This window comes from Protopterus annectens, chromosome 2.part0, assembly GCF_019279795.1.
Source record: "Protopterus annectens isolate FY-2018-M chromosome 2.part0, PAN1.0, whole genome shotgun sequence".
Classification (NCBI taxonomy): Eukaryota; Metazoa; Chordata; order Ceratodontiformes; family Protopteridae; genus Protopterus; species Protopterus annectens.
The window spans coordinates 1,233,819,516-1,233,837,934 of record NC_056728.1 but is presented as its reverse complement, the minus strand read 5'-3'; the positions used below and the strand labels follow the sequence as shown (position 1 = coordinate 1,233,837,934).

The 18,419-nt window shown below is 39.7% G+C and overlaps 1 long non-coding RNA gene across 1 annotated transcript in view; it reads right to left on the bottom strand.

Moving 5' to 3' along the window:
* The window catches only part of LOC122793420, a 404,513-nt gene that overhangs the window by 149,164 nt on the left and 236,930 nt on the right, over positions 1-18,419 (bottom strand). Inside the window, exon 2 of the long non-coding RNA XR_006363479.1 lies at positions 6,687-6,886. This is a non-coding gene — a long non-coding RNA (uncharacterized LOC122793420). The remainder of the gene's footprint in view (positions 1-6,686; positions 6,887-18,419) is intronic.

Sequence of the window (18,419 nt, the reverse complement as noted above, 5' to 3'; positions counted from 1 at the left end):
GTGTATATCAGACTTATTTGTACAGATGTTTGTGCTGAAAAGGTATTTGTAAGGTGCTTGAACTGCATTCACGGTGTGCTCCTACTGGAGACAACAGAAATGTACATGTACTATTGTTAACTGTTTAAATGTACCTGTTTTAACAGAGGAAACTGGAGGGTAAACTTTAGTCCAGCAAACTTTAGTAAAATATCTGAAATTAAATCACTTTAAGCCAGGACATAAAGAGGCTACCCCTCAGGCTTCAATGCAGACAGAGGCACAAAGTCTCTACTAGGAAGCGTTCTATGTTGTCTTTGGGATGAACTAATTGCTACTCTGGAAGTATGAAGGAATGCAATTTGTTTTTCACTGAAACAATCCAATCCCTAGCAAATCAACTAACTCCCTCTAACTTAAACCACATGCCTAATCTACACAATAATCACCCCGAATTTAGCTTCCAACCAATATCCACTATTTTTATCAAAACATTTCTAAAAAAACTAAAACCTACAATATCCACTAGTTTTATCAAAACACTTCTAAAAAACTAAAACCTACCACCCTCGCTGCTGACCTCCTCCCTGCAGAGTACCTACAAATAGCTGCAGATGCCATTGCATATCCCATATCTATCCTCAACAACAGAAGCTCATCTGAAAACGCTATCCCTCCCTCTGGAGAATGTCTCACGTCATCCCACTCCATAAAGGTGGCAGCTCCTCAGACATATCCAACTATAGACACATTGCCATTCTTTCCCCACTAGCCAAAATAATGGAGAACTGTGTTCACAAGCAACTAATGCCATACCTTACACAGAATAACTTACTATCAAACTCTCAGCATGGTTTCAGGCCATACCACAGCACCACCTCAGCCCTTCTTTCCTTTACTACTGCCATAAACCAAAACAGGAATGACAATAGGCTAACCTCCACATTCTTTCTTGACCTATCAAAAGCCTTTGACATGGTCAACCATGAACTTCTCATTCTTTCACTAAAATCTATTTCCCTCAACAAGCCCGCTATCCAGTGGTTCCAGTCCTACCTGACTGGTAGACAACAGGCAGTACTATGGCAGGGCAAAATCTCCAGCCAGCTACCTCTCACACTTGGTGTCCCTCAAGGGTCCATACTAGGTCTATTACTCTTCTCTATTTCTATCAACAACCTTCACACTGCTATCCCTAAAGCTACCTGCATTCAATATGCAGATGATTCCACTCTCTGCTCAGCCACCTCCCTATCCGAACTGCAAACCTTGACCCAAAATACATTTAATGCCATCGAGAACTGGCTTACCAACCAACGCCTACTTCTGAACCCCAATAAAACTAAACTTCTACTCTTCTCCCCCACTAGTAGATCTACCACACTTTCATTCTCTGCCACATCTAACAATGGTACCACTATTTCCCCAGATCATCACACCAAACTGTTAGGGGTCATCATAGACGATCTCAAATTTGACCTACAGGTCAACAAAACTATACAGGCCATCAATAAGAAGCTTGGATCACTGTAGAGAAGACATTTTTAACCCCACTGGCTAGGACTGCAATCGCCCGATCACACCTACTCTCTACTCTTTTATACGTCTCGCCTGTACTCACAAACCTCAACAAATCTGAACTAGGTAAGCTGTCCCCACAGTTACAATCATATTGCCAGATTCGCCACTGGCTCCACCTATAGAACCCACCAATACCAGAACCTTAGACAACTAGAGGGCTAGAACTGCCCAGCTTAATTCAATTCAATCAACTCTTAATAGCGTACAAAATTTTGTACCACCCTGAGGAGAGCCCCTCACTTAAACATATTAAGCCATATAGCAACCTGAGATCCCTATGTTCAGCCGATAAACTACTGGTCCAAACCCACAAAGCTAATAACTCAGCTGGTGAATCCCTGTTTGCCAACTTCGTTGGCAAAACCTGGAATTCATTGCCAGACTATATAACCCTACAAGCCTCCAAAAGTCTCTTCAAAAAAAAAAAAAAACCTCAAACAGTATCTCAAAGTGAATTGGCTATGCCCATGTACCACCCCTGATCAAGTTATAAACTGAAAGCATATTCTGTAATTATCATAACTTGTAACTATGTCACCAAGCTCAGCTTCCAATCTGATGTCACTTACTTTTAATTGAGTCTGTCCATGAGAATTGTGAATCCCTACTAGGGAACACTACTAAGCCATTGTATATAATTAGTGTTTTTATAATTGTTTGCTAACTTCTGTGTAATCTATATAAGTTTGTCTATGTGGAGCTTTTCTCCCCGGGCCTCCGCTGAAAACGAACGTGTGTCCAGTCGGACTATCCCAGTAAACAAATGTAAAGTAAATAAAATAAAATAATAAATTTATGACTTCCGGCACCGGTCAAAGATCTTGGTCTGTGTATTTTTACAGGTAGATGGTAAATATTGCCTGCTGCCAGCAATGGGGGGTTTGCATGAGAACTAGAAGTCAAATGACCAGAAATATCATTCTGCAAGCTATCCCAGCAGTAATATTTTAGATATTACTTTGAGAAGTCTCTTAGTGAGACAGAGCATTCTGTCGTGACTTGACAACAAGAACCACTCACATCTGCCTTGCTCTATGAAGTAAGTTTCTAGGCAATAGTATAATTTTCTTAGAGTCAATCAAGAATATAGTGACGTTTTGTTTAGATATTTTTCTTTATTTGAGCCTGTCCTGCAATGTTGCTTTAGATATTTCCTGTGATTCTGAACTCTGATGTCACTGTGAATATATATTTAATATTAAAGAGCAAAAAACAACCTGCCAAAAAGAGAACACCCACTGAAACGTCTCCAAAGAACTGTAGACAAATAATGTAAAATAAAACAGAGACGCAGACAGCTGTAAAATCCAGGATAGGCCTTTACTGAGTGCAAAACACAAGCGCTTTCACAATCTAGCTTTTTCAGGTGTAACAAAGCACTTAAAACAGACACACCTATATACTCACTGCATATCACATGTCTGAAGTCATATGACTAAGCATCACTAAAGCAAATCCTTTGAAGCTATACTAACATGAATTATATTCTAACTAGATGTAAAAGACAATATTTATACAAGACAATGATAAAAATTACGATGACAAAAAATACTATATTCCTTCCTAAATAAATCCATATAAATATGTAAACATTATATATCAATAAATAATATATTTTAATAACCAATACCTAACCTGCAAAAAACAAATAATTCATATATCAAAGTTTCATATATAAAAACACATATAAACCTATGACTTTATCTGCGAAGAGGCCTCATTTTAAGTTTCGGTCTCAGGGGAATACATTCATTTAGGCCATGTCCTTCTGTACCCATCAATTTAGTTATCCACATGGCTTCTACACTTTCTGTCTTGTTGCAGATATCTCCCCTTCTTATATTCTCCTGCAACAGGGCTATGACTCTGAATCTAAAAATGTGGGTCATATCAGTATTCATAACGTGTCTGGCTAAAGCATTCACCTTATTACCCTTCCTAATATTATAGACATGCTCTCTGATGCGTTCCTTTAAACTCCTATCTGTCTTCCCAACATAGAATTTGGCACATACACAGCAATTGGTTAAGTAAACTACATGTCGGCTCAGACAGTCAGCTCTAATGTCAAAATGAAAATCTCGATCCAAATCTGGATGGTAAAAGCGATCACTAGTGTCTATATACTGGCACCTATTGCAACTGCCACAAGGTCTCGTCCCTCCTCTACCATTGCTCATCTGCCCATCTCTCGGATAACAGAGTCTCCTCTTCAGAGATCTATTGTTCCTGAAACTAAATCTGGGTACTGTGTCCTGCAGCCAGCTACCTCATGATCAGTCAGCAGAATTTGCCAATGTTTCTTAACTATTTCAGTGTACTTGTGTACATCAGCGGTGTATTTCAAGGACATCCTAAGTTTATAATTGGTGGATGCCTCATGTCTTTCACTTCCATGATTAAACTTCCTTGAAAAATATGGCATGGCTTGATCTTTTCTCCTACCTACTGCTTGCGGTACATATTTCCTAAGAGTATTATCATTGTATCCCATCTCCCAAATACACCATCACTTTCTCCACTTCCTTGCTGAAGTCCTCATCTCTCACATTCAGCCTAGAGGCTCTCATCACTTGATTGGTTATTACATTTTTAAAAATATGTGGTGGATGCGCAAACAGCAGCTATCTGATTTTTTAGAATTTATAAACATGAGCACATCGTTTTTACAATTTACTCATAGGTCTTCAAAAAATAATATGGATTTTTTGGATGTGGAGATAGTTAAATGTATTGAAGGTGGTGTGTACACCAAACAACATGTCCTGAGAGGGTACTAGACTGGACTTTATTTCGTTCATAGAATACAGGCATCCACTGCCATATGTAAATGATGAAGAACAAATAAGGATAGATCTGTATTCCTCTTAGACTGGAGCCAGAAGTGAAAGTAGATAAGCCAAAGGGCAATGCAGAGAACTGATAATAGTCCCAGAGGATAGGAACATGAAGGTAAGCTTCCTTGAGATCCAGAGTCACCATCCAGTGGTCTTTGCCCAGCAGAGGTAAAAGCTGTTGTAATGTCAACATTTTGAACTTGGGAATGTCCAAATAAGTGTTGAGGATAGATAAATCGTTGAATGGCTAGTCTTGAGGAGGAGGCAAGAAGGATCTGGCAGCTGAAAAGGTAGCCAGAGCATCTACCTTAGACTTCAACTGATTTTGATATTTCAACATGTGAAACTGGCAAAGCCCTCATAGCTAAGGTGGAGGTTTCTGGGAAAATGAGGAGAAGCAGAAGGAGTAGAATCATCCACATCAGAATCAGAATAAGGAGAATTTCTGCATCGGACCATGCGGCAAAAGACTGAGGATATGGATGTCAGACTTAAGGATATTCGGGCCGACCGAGGACAGCGGATTAAAGTGTAAGGACTGCAGCAATGTGGAATGAAGAAAATAATGGACCAAACTGTTACAAATTTGACCTACAGGCCATCAATAAGAAGCTTGGATCACTTGTACCACCCTGAGGAGAGCCCCTCACTTAAACAAAGTCTCTTCGTGAATTGGCTATGCCCATGTACCAACCCTGATCAAGTTATAAACTGAAAGCATATTCTGTGATTATCATAACTTGTAACTGTCACCAAGCTCAGCTTCCAATCTGATGTCTCTTACTTTTAATTGAGTCTGTCCATGAGAACTGTGAGTCCCTACTAGGGAACACTACTAACCCATTGTATATAATCACTTTGTCTTTATAATTGTTTTCTAACTTCTGTGTAATCTATGTAAGCTTGTCTATGTGGAGCTTTTCTCCCCGGGCCTCCGCTGAAAATGAACATGTGTCCAGTCAGACTATCCCAGTAAACAAATGTAAAATAAATAAAATAAAATAATAAATTTATGACTTCCGGCACCTGTCAAAGATCTTGGTCTGTGTATTTTTACAGGTAGATGGTAAATATTGCCTGCTGCCAGCAATGGGGGGTTTGCATGAGAACTAGAAGTCAAATGAACAGAAATACCATTCTGCAAGCTATCCCAGCAGTAATATTTTAGATATTATTTTGAGAAGTCTCTTAGTGAGACAGAGCATTCTGTCATGACTTGACAACAAGAACCACTCACATCTGCCTTGCTCTATGAAGTAAGTTTCTAGGCAATAGTATAATTTTCTTAGAGTCGATCAAGAATATAGTGAAGTTTAGTTTAGATATTTTTCTTTATTTGAGCCTGTCCTGCAATGTTGCTTTAAATATTTCCTGTGATTCTGAACTCTGATGTCACTGTGAATATATATTTAATATTGTTTTGCTCTTTTATTATTAAATATATTTAAACTGTTCATTGTGGCTGATCTTTTTAGAGATATTTAAGTTTTGAGAGTACTTGCATATTTATTTGCAAAAACTGTGTGGGCCACTCACAGCCTTGCTTTTGGTCAAACTACCATTTGTATTATTACACAGCAATATTGGTCACCTTTTGTTAAGGGCCTTAAGATAGCTGGCAGGAGTGACCAGTGGCAGTGGTTAACTACCTTAGAGACTGGGCAGAAGGGGCATAGCTAGTAAACCTGTGCCAGCCCTTCCTGTGTGTGTGTGTGTGTGTGTAAACCTCAAGGAGTATGTGCGTCAGCTACTTGGACAGGGACACAAAGCACTAGTTGGACAAAGAGGGTACTGGAGGTCTTGGCTTGGTCCCTCCACTGACATCTCAACCCTATAGCTGTGCCAGTGGGGAGTCTTACTGGGGACTCTGGAGGAAGAGGGAGAAACCAGCCCTGGACTGAGTGTCGTCTGTGTGCTCTTAACGGAAACTGCACTTGATGCAGTGAGCTACCTGTGTGTGTGTGTGTGTGTGTGTGTGTGTGTGTGTGTGTGTGTGTGTGTGTGTGTGTGTGTGTGTGTGTGTGTGTGTGTGTATACCTGTTATCCTCCCAGTGAACGTTCTCCAAGGTGCCAGTGGTGCGGATTGAGGCTCCTTGATAACTGGTCCAGTGGAGGGTCATTACAGTCAGAAAGCAGCACGTACTATAAAATCAATCAGGTTCAGTTAATTACTGTAGATAATCTAAGGTGTTAAAACTTCTGAGACAAGGACCTATTCATAACCCACTCTACTTATGCTAAACTGGCTTAATTTTAAGCAGGATCAAAAACATAAGTTTCCATTCTTACCATATCAGTCTAGTGGATCAATATAAGCCTTTGCCGTGAGATGGAATTCCGGGCAAATCCTAGAAATCCTCAGGTCAGGCGATATAATTAATGGGAGCTTAAATAACATGATGACAACACAGAAAGATGTCCATATGTATCATTTTCAAGTTGTATTCCCAGAGTGCTGCACTAACAGGTGAAAACCAGCTTGTCAATCTCTGCAAGAAAAGGGAAAACAATGTCAAACTAAGCAACACTTGTGCCTTACAGCATTATTCACTTACACAACCTGCTGGTCTATTTGCTGACCTAAGCCTTTCATTTTAAATTTTGCTTTAAATGCACTAATATCCTCCTTCCACAACTATGCTGCTTAATAACTAACTTCTGCTTTTTTGTCAGCATTTGATAGACAGACAAATATTGTATTCCTCTTAGACTTTAAAGCAAAGTGAGCTGATACACAGACTAGCCTCATTCAACAGGGGAGGAACTTGTGGGTTCCGTGACAGTGTGGTAAGTTTACACAAAGCCAAGAAAACCAAACCATCAGGCTACGTTCTAAAAGGCAGTGATGCAGTAGAGGAAATCATAACAGGATAATATTGGATACAGATAATACGAATGCTAGTGACACTGAAGAAAATGGTTATTTTGGCTGATCTGTGCTCCATTACACCCTGGGCAGCTATAGAAACTGTCAGGAAGCTATCATCCTTCAAGGGTCTAGGACTTCTATTAGGCTTTACACGGGGTTTCTTTAAATGGGGGTGAGGTTTGAGAAATCAAGGACTCGGAACAAACCCATGCTACACATCCAGTGATGGATGTGCTCAGCAGAACCAGACTGCAGGTACTGCTGACGACAGCCTGCCAACTGGCAAGAAGACAAGACAGTGTTCAGATATAACTAAAACAATAGTAAACCCAGCTGATAAGAGCAAACAACTCCCCTGGTTTCCAGGTTTTTGTCTTTACCTTGAACAGAAAAATGCAAATAAGCAGTTATTTCTTCCCCTGAAATGCTCTTCCAATTCACTGCATCACTGCTGCTTTTCACCATTAACACTCACATAACTGTATTAGGTTGCCACCTCCATACCAGCACTTTTGTAGTTAATTCCCAACCTGGAAACCCTCTCTCACCACCACCACAAAATTGAATGTGACAATATCCAACTCCCCTGCTATTCTAATGGATTTGTGCTGATTTTACTTCACTCTTCTCGCTGCCTGTACTAACAACCACATTGCCCCTCCCCAGCAGAACACCTGAAGTGTGCCACCCTTGCAAAAACGGTGTAATAGTTTCTTGCAATGTTACCCACAGCAGTAGTATGGACAGTGGGACTGTGATCACCAAGAAATAATTGTAGGTGATGAATTTAAAGGCAGTAAGGTATAAAAGACACATGTTAACCACACACCCCCACATAAATTTGGAACATGGGAATAACACTGATGTTTTTGTCCACTTATCCACTGTCATAATTGTGTTCTACGCATGTCTGTTAAAAATGTCTGTTAATCCCCTGCCTACCACCTCCCTATCAGGACTTACTTTACTACCAGTCCACCCAGAATCATGATGGTCATTCTTGATTTTCTTTCACACTGAGGCGTCGGGCCTCTACACCCGTGGAATGGCATCATTTCCACATTAACGCACATCCTGGAGGGCATTATTATGCTTAGAGAATGGGCTGTCTGTAAAATTGTTGTGCTTTATTACTGAATTTTTTTATATATTTTTCATGTAAAATAGTTTCTCCACCTAATGTTTCAAACTTGCTGTAGTATACGTTAATGGTGATGGAGGAAGCATTTTGCATCCAAAATATAACACTTAAAAAAAATATCCAAGTATTTACTTTATTTTTTTGGTCCCTTACTCCTAAAATATTTGGTTTGTTGCCAGTCATTGAAGATTAGTTACTAAGTAATGACATACATTTGAGTTTGAGGCTTATTTCCTTCAGAAAATTCATGCTAACACAAATTGTTTTAAGTAAGTTTGTAATTTTATAAGACCAATAATTAAAATCTGTTCCTGTTTTTGAGCCTTTGTTCCCCCTCTATTTTAGGCTTCATCCAGATTTCTTCAGCTGAAATGTCCAGAGGTATCCTGACCTCTTTGTTGCTGTCAGTGGTCAATCTCTCTCACTCACTCTCTCTTACACACACACACACACACTCACACACAACTCTGCATAAGAAAATGCATGCTAACACTGTAACATCAACATTTAAAATACGTTCCAATTTTGAGCCTTTGTCCCCCATTTATTTTAGGCTTATCCAGATATCTTGAGCTAAGAGGTCGACATGCATGCTAAACTCTTAAATGCTGCTGCCAGGGATTATTCTCACTCTTCACATGTGCACGCACACAGCCTCATCTGCTTTTATGCATGCATTCACTCACATAGACAGAAAAAAACATTTTTTTTTTCTTTTTTTTTGTAAACTGGCTAAACAGCAAAAGCGCTGCTTAGTGCGTGTAAACTCATAGCTCTCTCGACCTCTTTCACTCTCATACACGCATATACTCACACACAAACATATACATACACATGCTTTTTCTCTTAATTTTTTTCTTTCCTTTACACTTGCTAAACAGCAAATGTACCGCTTAGGGAGTGTAAATTAATGGCAGATGTTGGGTTTTTCAGTCCGAGCTCCTCAAAGGGGCGTAGTAGTTTTTCAGCGGGCATTACCTGTAAATAAACGCCCTGCTGGAGAATATGGGTACGATCTACACATCACCCACTCTCTAAGGTAATGTTAAAGCCCCTTATCCTCTAACCAGCCTGGCATTAAATGTCAGAGAGACTGCCTCACCTGCTTCTGTCTGAGACACAAACATCTACCTGACTGAATTTCCCAGTGCTAAAATGACAGCTCTCCAGTTTGTGCCAGTTCTTAATGCAAGTCTCAAAAACCAACAGCGCAGTCCAGACTCTGGTATGCTGTGATATTTTAAACAGATTTACCCAACTAAAACTTGCCATTCTACAGTCTCATTGTTTCTACTTTTCATTTTAGAGAACCATTTATATAATTAGGCAGCTCTACTTCAGAAAGTGCACTCTACAAAATATGAATTCATGGGTGCATATGATCAGTTATTAGCACAAAGACAATGGACCACTATGCTGAAAACTGCAGCATAAACACCTTTAATTTTGCAACAGCTGTCTTGTAACAGTGGCACTTTCAACAGGTTTCGAAGACTGCAAAACAGCTTTTTATTTTTATTGTAAAAAGAGTACAACATATATTTTTTTAGATTTTTAAACCTCAAAAACTAGTATTTCAAACCCTGTACAAAATCATCTCAAGTGGCAACTGAAAAAAAGTTCTAGACCCTTCGACAAAAGAAACTTATATTTTTTAAAATTCAAATGTACAAATACCACTGACAAAGCTGTGATGCAATATTTCAACTGCTGACCTAAAGCTACACCTTCTTGTTATTGTTAGTAGTTATAAATAGGCATGTAAAATGACAGTGGAAGATAATTAAGCAGCTACATCCGCAAATTTGTACAACTTCCTTTAGCATTCCCCTTTCTTTTAACATCCCTCCTCCTTCATACATTTCATTTCTCCTATGCATCCTTGGCTCCAAAGTTATCCTTAGTCAATTTTACCACACTTCCAACCAGCAGCACCTAAGCAATTTAATACAACACTCTCATTGAATTTTAAAATGTTATCAGAGAAGAAAACACTTGGTTTACATTTTCAGTCTATTCCTTTAAATTATATCTGAGAGGTAAATTGTGTCTCGCTTTTTGAGCTATGAAAGACCCAGTCTTACATGACTTCTATTTTTTTTGCAAAACCAGTGGCTCCAGAAATATCAGCAATATTTGTTTTCTTTCAGCTTTTCCCGGTTAGGGGTCGCCACAGTCTGCTAATGATTGGCAGTAGATTTTTACAGTGCCGAGGTGCCAAGTTGACGCCCAACCTTCAACGAAGACATGCCTACTCACACGTGTCTTTTGAACGCTACTCGACCGCAGGGAGGACATGCAGACTCCAAAAAGAAGGTGCTCCAGCAGAGAATCGAACGGAAGAACCTCTTGCTGTGAGGCGACAATGCTACCGCTGCACCACCACGGCTCAGACAATATCAGCAATAAAGACCCAAATCTACACCAACATACTAGACTCACTGGAGGGATAGGATTCTAACTTAATGTATTCCTGGTCTGTGGAATAAGTTACCACTACTTTGACTACCTTTAAGACAAGTCTTGATGACTGGATGGGTACAGACAAACTTATCCCAGGGTTATCATATACAACCCTACTTGATTTGGGAAGGGAGCACTATTAAGTGCTTGAAAAGGGGATGCTTAAAGGTGTATATGGGCTAGGCAACCTTTTTTTTTTTTTTTACCTCACACCTTTATTGAATTAATAATTGTTGATTGAAATTGACAAACATTACACATCTAATATTATCGTTCTATACCATTTAATCAAAGAACATTACATAAACTGTTCAACTCCTGCTTCTATTAAACCTCATTCACCCTCCAAAACATTTTTCTGTATGCACTGTTCCCACAATTTCCATTTTTTCTATGTAATTTACTCCTACCCTTTTTAAAGATCCCACTTCCTGTTCTTTCATCTCTGTTATAATATTCAATACTTCAAATACAGCTGGTTTAGACTTTGATTTCCATTTTCTAGCAATCGTCTTTTTAGCAGCCACCAGAATTAAATTTAACAAGGCCTTAGTATATCTAAGTAGAAAGTAAAAATCATTTCCATAGTTACACTCATTTGATCACCCAGTATTCAGAAAGTACTCTGTAGGGAATTTTTAAAGTCTACCAACTTATTGCACTTTGAGAACATATGCTCCCAGGTAGCTTTTTCTTCCAGATTACACCTTCAACATTTGCCATTTACCTCAGGAAAAATTCTTTGAACTCTGCTTGGGGTATAAAAGTATCTAAGCAAACACTTCCAGGAAAAAACACTAAATATTCTAGATTTTGTTGCTTAATAGGGAGCCATATAGGGCAGTACAGTGGAGCAGTGGATAGTGTTGTCGCCTCACAGCAAGAGGTTTCCCAGTTCGATTCTCGGCTGAAGTGCTTTCTGTCTGGAGTCTGCATGTCCTCCCTATTCTTGTATGGGTTTCCTCCCACATTCCAAAGAACTGGCCAAAGGTACAAGTGTGTGGTAAGGAAGAACAATAGGAAGGCTAGGCCACCCATCAGTGTGAACCTCGGCTCCAGATGATTGTCACTGTTGAGCTGATATTCCGACCCCATATGGAAAAAGAGCTCTGGATGGATTTGGGAACTATATACGAGACCTCCCATTCTTTCTTGGTGAATTGCTCATCTGATCTCATTTCTTAATCTTTTCTGACCTTCTCTAATTGAGTCCTATAATTAATTGTGCAATATTTTATATGCCCTACCAATCATTCCCTTTTTAACAGATTCCCTTCTAGATTTAATTAAAAACTCAACCAGTACTGGTCTTTCAATTAGGATTCCCCTATCCCTTTCTCTGTCTACATGGATATCAATCCCTGATGGGGAAGGCAATCACTAGTCTGCAATACAAATGTCTTCTTGGTCGCTTGACATTCTATTACCTTTCCCTCTCTAATTATTTGTTCCCAATACCTTGGTTCACTTGCCAGCTCCTTCCAGTAATTCCAGCCCCCTCTTGTCTATTCTCTATACCTTTAACTGCAGTCATCCTTATCAGTAGAATATCCTTCATCCATTCCCATGTTGGCTTTTATTTGTACACTTTACTATTCGGTATGACATTCTCCTAAAGTTTCTCATCCAAAATCCCACTCCTTCCTTACTTCTTGAATTACCCCCGGTTTCATCATCCCTTTCCACTTTGAATTGCAGCTTTTTGCTTGTGTTATGTATAACTGTGTAATTCTAAATATCCTTTCAAATCACTTACTCCTAAATCTCCTTGGTCTATTGGAATGATAAACTTATCCCACTTGACTCTTGCCTCTTCTCATCCTATATAAAATCCTTCAACACTCTACTAATTACTACCCACAACTTCTACTCTGGTTGATAAAAACGTGCCTGACCTGTGTATAAAACTAAAGGGACTAAACATTTTTACTGATTGCATCTTACTATCCATATTCATAGGCAAGAGCTTCTAGTGTCTCAGTTTTTGTTTCAAGCTTTGTTTAGTCTTTTCCTACATATCCTTAACTGCCATAACAGAATCCTTTTTAATCCATACTCCTAAATACTTCATTTTATAATGTCCCCATAAATATGGGTATTGCTGAACAAATTCACATGTGGGTACACAATTATAGCAATGGCCTTTGTTTTACCTTCATTAATTTTACATCCCAGATAAAAAACAGAACCGTCTCAGAATATTCCACAACATTGATGTCCTTTTCTAGCTCCATCAAGTACAAAATAATATCATCCGCAAATAAAGCCAAGTTTTCTTGACCACCATACCAATAATGGCCTTGAATTTCTGAGCCCTTTTTTTTTTCTTTGCCAAAGGCTCTAAATAAAACACAAAAAGGGGAAGAGGACACCTCTGCCTGGTTCCACTGCTCAGATACCACACAGAGAGGAACCCGCCCACTTTGATTTTTGCCTCAAATCTCTCCTATAGCCTTCTAATTAATCTTATTACTGTATCAGGAAATGCAAATACCTCCATTGCCCTGCTAAAAATCCCAGCTTACTCTGTTGAATATTTTCTGTACGTCAAGACCCACCAAGAGCAGTTGTATTTTCATACATTCTGCTTTTCCTGAATTAATCTCATCATATGGGCTTAACATGAAGCTGGCTCTGATGGGTCTTTAGGTATTACAGCCACCATAGATTTTTTCCTGGATGTTGATGCCTCACTCCTCTTTTTAAAATACCATTAAATAAAACCTTCCAGATCTTTATCACATTCTTCCCGCCCAGCTTCCAAACTTCCATCTTAGTACCATCTACGACTAGAGACATTTGTGCAGATTGGCGATCCATCACCATTTTTCTCTCATCTTCTCCCATTAACTGTTGTTTACAGTCATCTACCACTAAGCTTGGCATATTTAAGTTTTCCATAAATATTTCCATGTTTGCTTTTTATTGATTTCCCCAGTTCTCTGCTTTACACAAATTTTGATAAATTTTCTGAAATATCTCTAACACCGCTACAGGACCACTTATTTTTCCATGTTATAGCAACCTATGTTTGGCAACAACCCCATCTACTTTCTTTTGCCTAAGTTGATGTGCCAAAGGTTTTTCTACTCTAGAATTATCATTTAAAAAAAAAAAAAAAAAAGCTGCATAGCTGCAATCTTTCTTATATGACTAGGCACCGTATGGTCCCAGTGATCACTTGCCTACTATGTTCCTATTCATGTGTAATTAACTGCTTCAGGGTACACTGTAGCTTGTGACATATACAGTCTACCTGCTGAATTAGAGGAATACATGGTACTGCTATAGCAGTGGAGAGTAAAATATGGACCATTAATACACAGTTTGAGCATAAGGCACATCTCAGGTGGAGACATGTCATGATTCATATGCATTACACCGTTAAAAGCTGTGCTACTCCCAACTCAAAAAAAAAAACACATGAAGAGTGGCTTTGTCGGTTACCTTGTTGTAATTCATGGAACGAGAGTTACTCATTGAGCAAAGTCACACATCCATTGATAAAGGGAAAGGCTCCTGTGTGACAAGAAAACCAAAATCTTCCTTTATTTCCTGCTGAAACACTATAGAGAAAGGCAGTTTATTTATTTATTTATTTAACATTTGTTAACTGGGAAAGTCCAGCTTGGAACAAAGCCAATTTTCAGCGGAAACCCAGGGAGAAATGCTCTAGATGTATGTCTTTGTAACATGGGAGGAAACTGGAGCACCTGGAGGAAACCCACATGAATGCTGGAGGAAACCCACATGAATGCAGGGAGGACATGCAGACTCCACACAGAAGGTACCCCAGCCGAGAATCGACCCAGAGACCTTCTTGCTGTGAGGCAACAACGCTACTGCTGCACCACTGTGCCATTGTGTGTGTGTGTGGCTCACTTTAAAAAGTGAATTCCAGATAAGCAACAAGACAAACAATGACAATGGCTGCAGGCATCCAGTCTGCACAGCATCATTCTGATGACCTCAAGCAATGCCAACCTGTCTTTCTTCACCACTGGAAAGAAGAGGTACAAGACTGCTCTGAGATGTACAGTACTCAGAGCATTTAACACACTTTTGTTTCTAATGGTGAAGTACTTTTTGGTACTGACTGTATAACGTACACTTGCAGCCTATGAGATGCAAATGAACCAAGGAGGCAGCAAAGATGAACAACGTTGCAGGGTATAACTGACATATGATTTATAGTACATCAATTACAATGGTATATAGTGCAAAGTCTTATACTAACTTTCCCATAGTATCTCCACTACGAAAGTGGATATGAAGAAGTTGATTTCCAGGAACCTTCACCACAGCCCGCTGAAGTTGCAGGCCAGGCTGCTTCACCAAAGAGTCATGAAGGCCCTCTACCCCGTCAGGCAGAAGGCTCATCACATGTTCTGCAGAAGCATCCAGAGGACTGCCTCAAGCATGTTTTACCAACTGGAACAGATTGAAGATTTTCTTGCTGGGCAGGCATTATTCACTTGCTCAAAACAGATGTCCAAACCCAAAGCTACTGTCTGCAAAGATTTATCATCTAGTAATGGTTCTGAGGAAGCTGTGTTCTGGGCTGGGATGACAGCTACCCTAGCCCCTGCCAGGTTTAACTCCCTTCCCCCTTCCTACTGTGTCATGCCTCGGTTTGTGCATGAGCAAACCTTCCACATCCACTTGCCACCCTCTACATATATGTGCCCAGACATCACCTCAACCTACTGTGTGCGAAACCACACCATTTGTCTTTACTGTTTCATGATCATGTCTCTGCAGACTCTCCTACACCTATCTCCTTACCTACTTTTACTTACCTTTGCTTCCTATACCCATTTTCCCTTCTCTCATTAAATGAAAAAGGATGTTCTACACCACTAAAACATCTAAATAAATATATGTATGTATGTATGTATGTATATGTAAGTATTTAACGCCTTTTCAATGTCTTGGGTGTCTTCTCCTAGATTTCTCTCAGTCTGCGGTCATCCTTCTCCTAAGGTAACATACAAAGCTTTTTAATCCCATTTTTTGCCAAAGTTGGCCATATACCCCCCCCCCATGTCAAACAGCATACTTTAGATGATGCTTTCTGTGGCACTTGGAGCTGCTCTGCTACAGAGCACACTATCAAGTCTAACTGCCTTCCTCATATCAATGGTAAAACAGTACACAATGCCCTGCTCTAGACACGGCTCTCTTTGCTAATTGACATTTCTGTGCACTAGTACACTAAAAGAGGAGATTTTATTTTAATTTCTACTTTGGTTGACTGGGTAAGCTGAATGGACACAACTGTCCCTTTTCAGACACAAACCGGGAACACAACATCTGGTTAAGTGACTTGCTCAGAATTGCTTAGTAGATAAATGAAGATGGATGGAACCAAATCCTGTACTCTTGGCACAAAAGGCAGCTCAGAGCTCTAGCCTTCTGTGCCGGTTATCTGATACTAAGCAGCACCTGTGGCACTTTCACTACACCAGGTGTGCTGCTACACAGCTTACATGCGAGTAGCTCACACTGCTGTGCTCCCTAAGTAACAGAAGATGTGCGCTACTCACAGTATGCTTAGAATACTGCACAGGTTATCACAACTGAGCTACGGAACGTTGCTCAGCATCATCACACTCGTGACTCAACGCTGCTTGTGTAATTAAACCTTGTGGACTGCAGGAACAGTAACTCTGTATGAATCACAGGTTCATAGGTGCAGGCTAATGACCACAAGGGCCTTTTTAAGACTAGCCATGCATCCCAAATCTCTGACAAGTTCTGATACCCTTGATAAGTGTAAGCATTGGCCTGGGAGATGAAACATTTACAGGTTACCTGTTTGCATTAGAGACAAAGGTGCCAAACCAGGGAGGAATCCCAGCCCAAGTCTTCCTTTCTACTTAACCAGCATTGACAGCTGTAAGACTTGCATGGTGAAGATCCATACACTGAATAGTATTGTTCCCTCCCAGCAAGAGGCTCTCCAATTTGACTTCCAGTTGGGTTGCCTTTCGTTTAGTCTCTGCATGCACTCTGTGTATCTGGGTTTCCTTCCAATTTCCATAGACATGCACAAAGTATAATAGCTATATTTCAAACTGTCCATACTGGTGGGAATGAGAGAGCGCATACATGTGTTCTGTGATATACTGACATTTTGTTCAAATGAGCTTCAATGCCTCTATCTACAGGCTGAAGGAATAGGCTCCAGCATCCCTATGACTCTACAATGGTAAAGGTAGGTTACTGGATGGACGTGGTAAGTAAAACAGTACCAATTACCCACACACAAACTGTACTTGATAGCAAAGCCACACCCATGGGGTTAACGTCCTTCCTTACAACACAGCTGTTGCAGTTTACTTTTCTTACTATACAATCACTATTAGACAACAGAAAGCAATCTCCATAGCATAATGAAATATGATTGGGTCTCAGATTGTCACAAGTACACGGTGTATTCCAGCCATGGACGCCAAGAAATTTATCTCAACAGCAAAGCGTAAAAGGTGAGTCTTGGCATCCATGTTGACTACACATAATACTATGTTACGATCAGAGATCCAATCGTAATTCTTTGTAGTGCTCAGAAATTTATCTGCTCAATGTATTACTCATTTTACAAATGTAAGATACAGAAAAAAAACAATGTGTTATCTACATTACAAAGAAGATAATAAAGACTGGGGAAGTGTTTGGCATCCTTGTGTATTCCCTACCTACTTAACAAATGTGAGGTGCCCTTCTAAGAATTGCTAAGGTCAGGTCTGTACTGAAAGAGGAAGTTACTGTTTTTGGAGTGTTATCATGGCACTCCATGCACTACAAGTATTTTATAGCTTCAAGAACGGGGAGTCTTGTCTACCAGTAGCTAACTTAGCAATACGCTATGCAATGGTGCAACTAGTTAAGTCAGAAAAATTAAATCAATCAGATTCATATGCTTTCTTGTAAAGTTGTTGCTATTTAGAGCATTATGCTACCACCGTAATTCCATAACTACACATTTAGAAGTTTTTATATATGCAGGAAACCTGATATTAAAAACTGCAATCAGTTCACTCTACAAGATGACTGCAAATTGTTGATGGTCAATTACATAGTGTCTGAGACAACCACCATATTAAAGTACAGCTGTGTCACACTTACCATATACTGCAGATGTCAGAAGAAATCAATGTTGAAGTATTTATTCTTGGGTATTCCTGCCATGCAGAAACCCACAACCGGTCAGATTTCCAGAGTCCTTGCATCATTCCTAGCAGGCAGATGTCTGGACATTGGTGTATAAGAAGGGAGTCCAGCATCTTCAGGTCTCTCTAGGCAGTGAATAAGCAGTCTGGTGTCCAAGGACACCATGACCTTCCCAGTTATATGAAATTGAGTGCGTAAGTGAGACATAAGAAGGGAGACGGGGATAATGGTGCAGCAAGAATCTATCTGCAGGAATCTCCTGCAAAAAAAAAAAAAAAAAAAGGTCAACAGATAGAGGGGTTGGAGGATTGGCATTTGTACTGCAATACTGATGTACTCAAACATGTACAGTTATGGCATGTGTGATAACTATGTT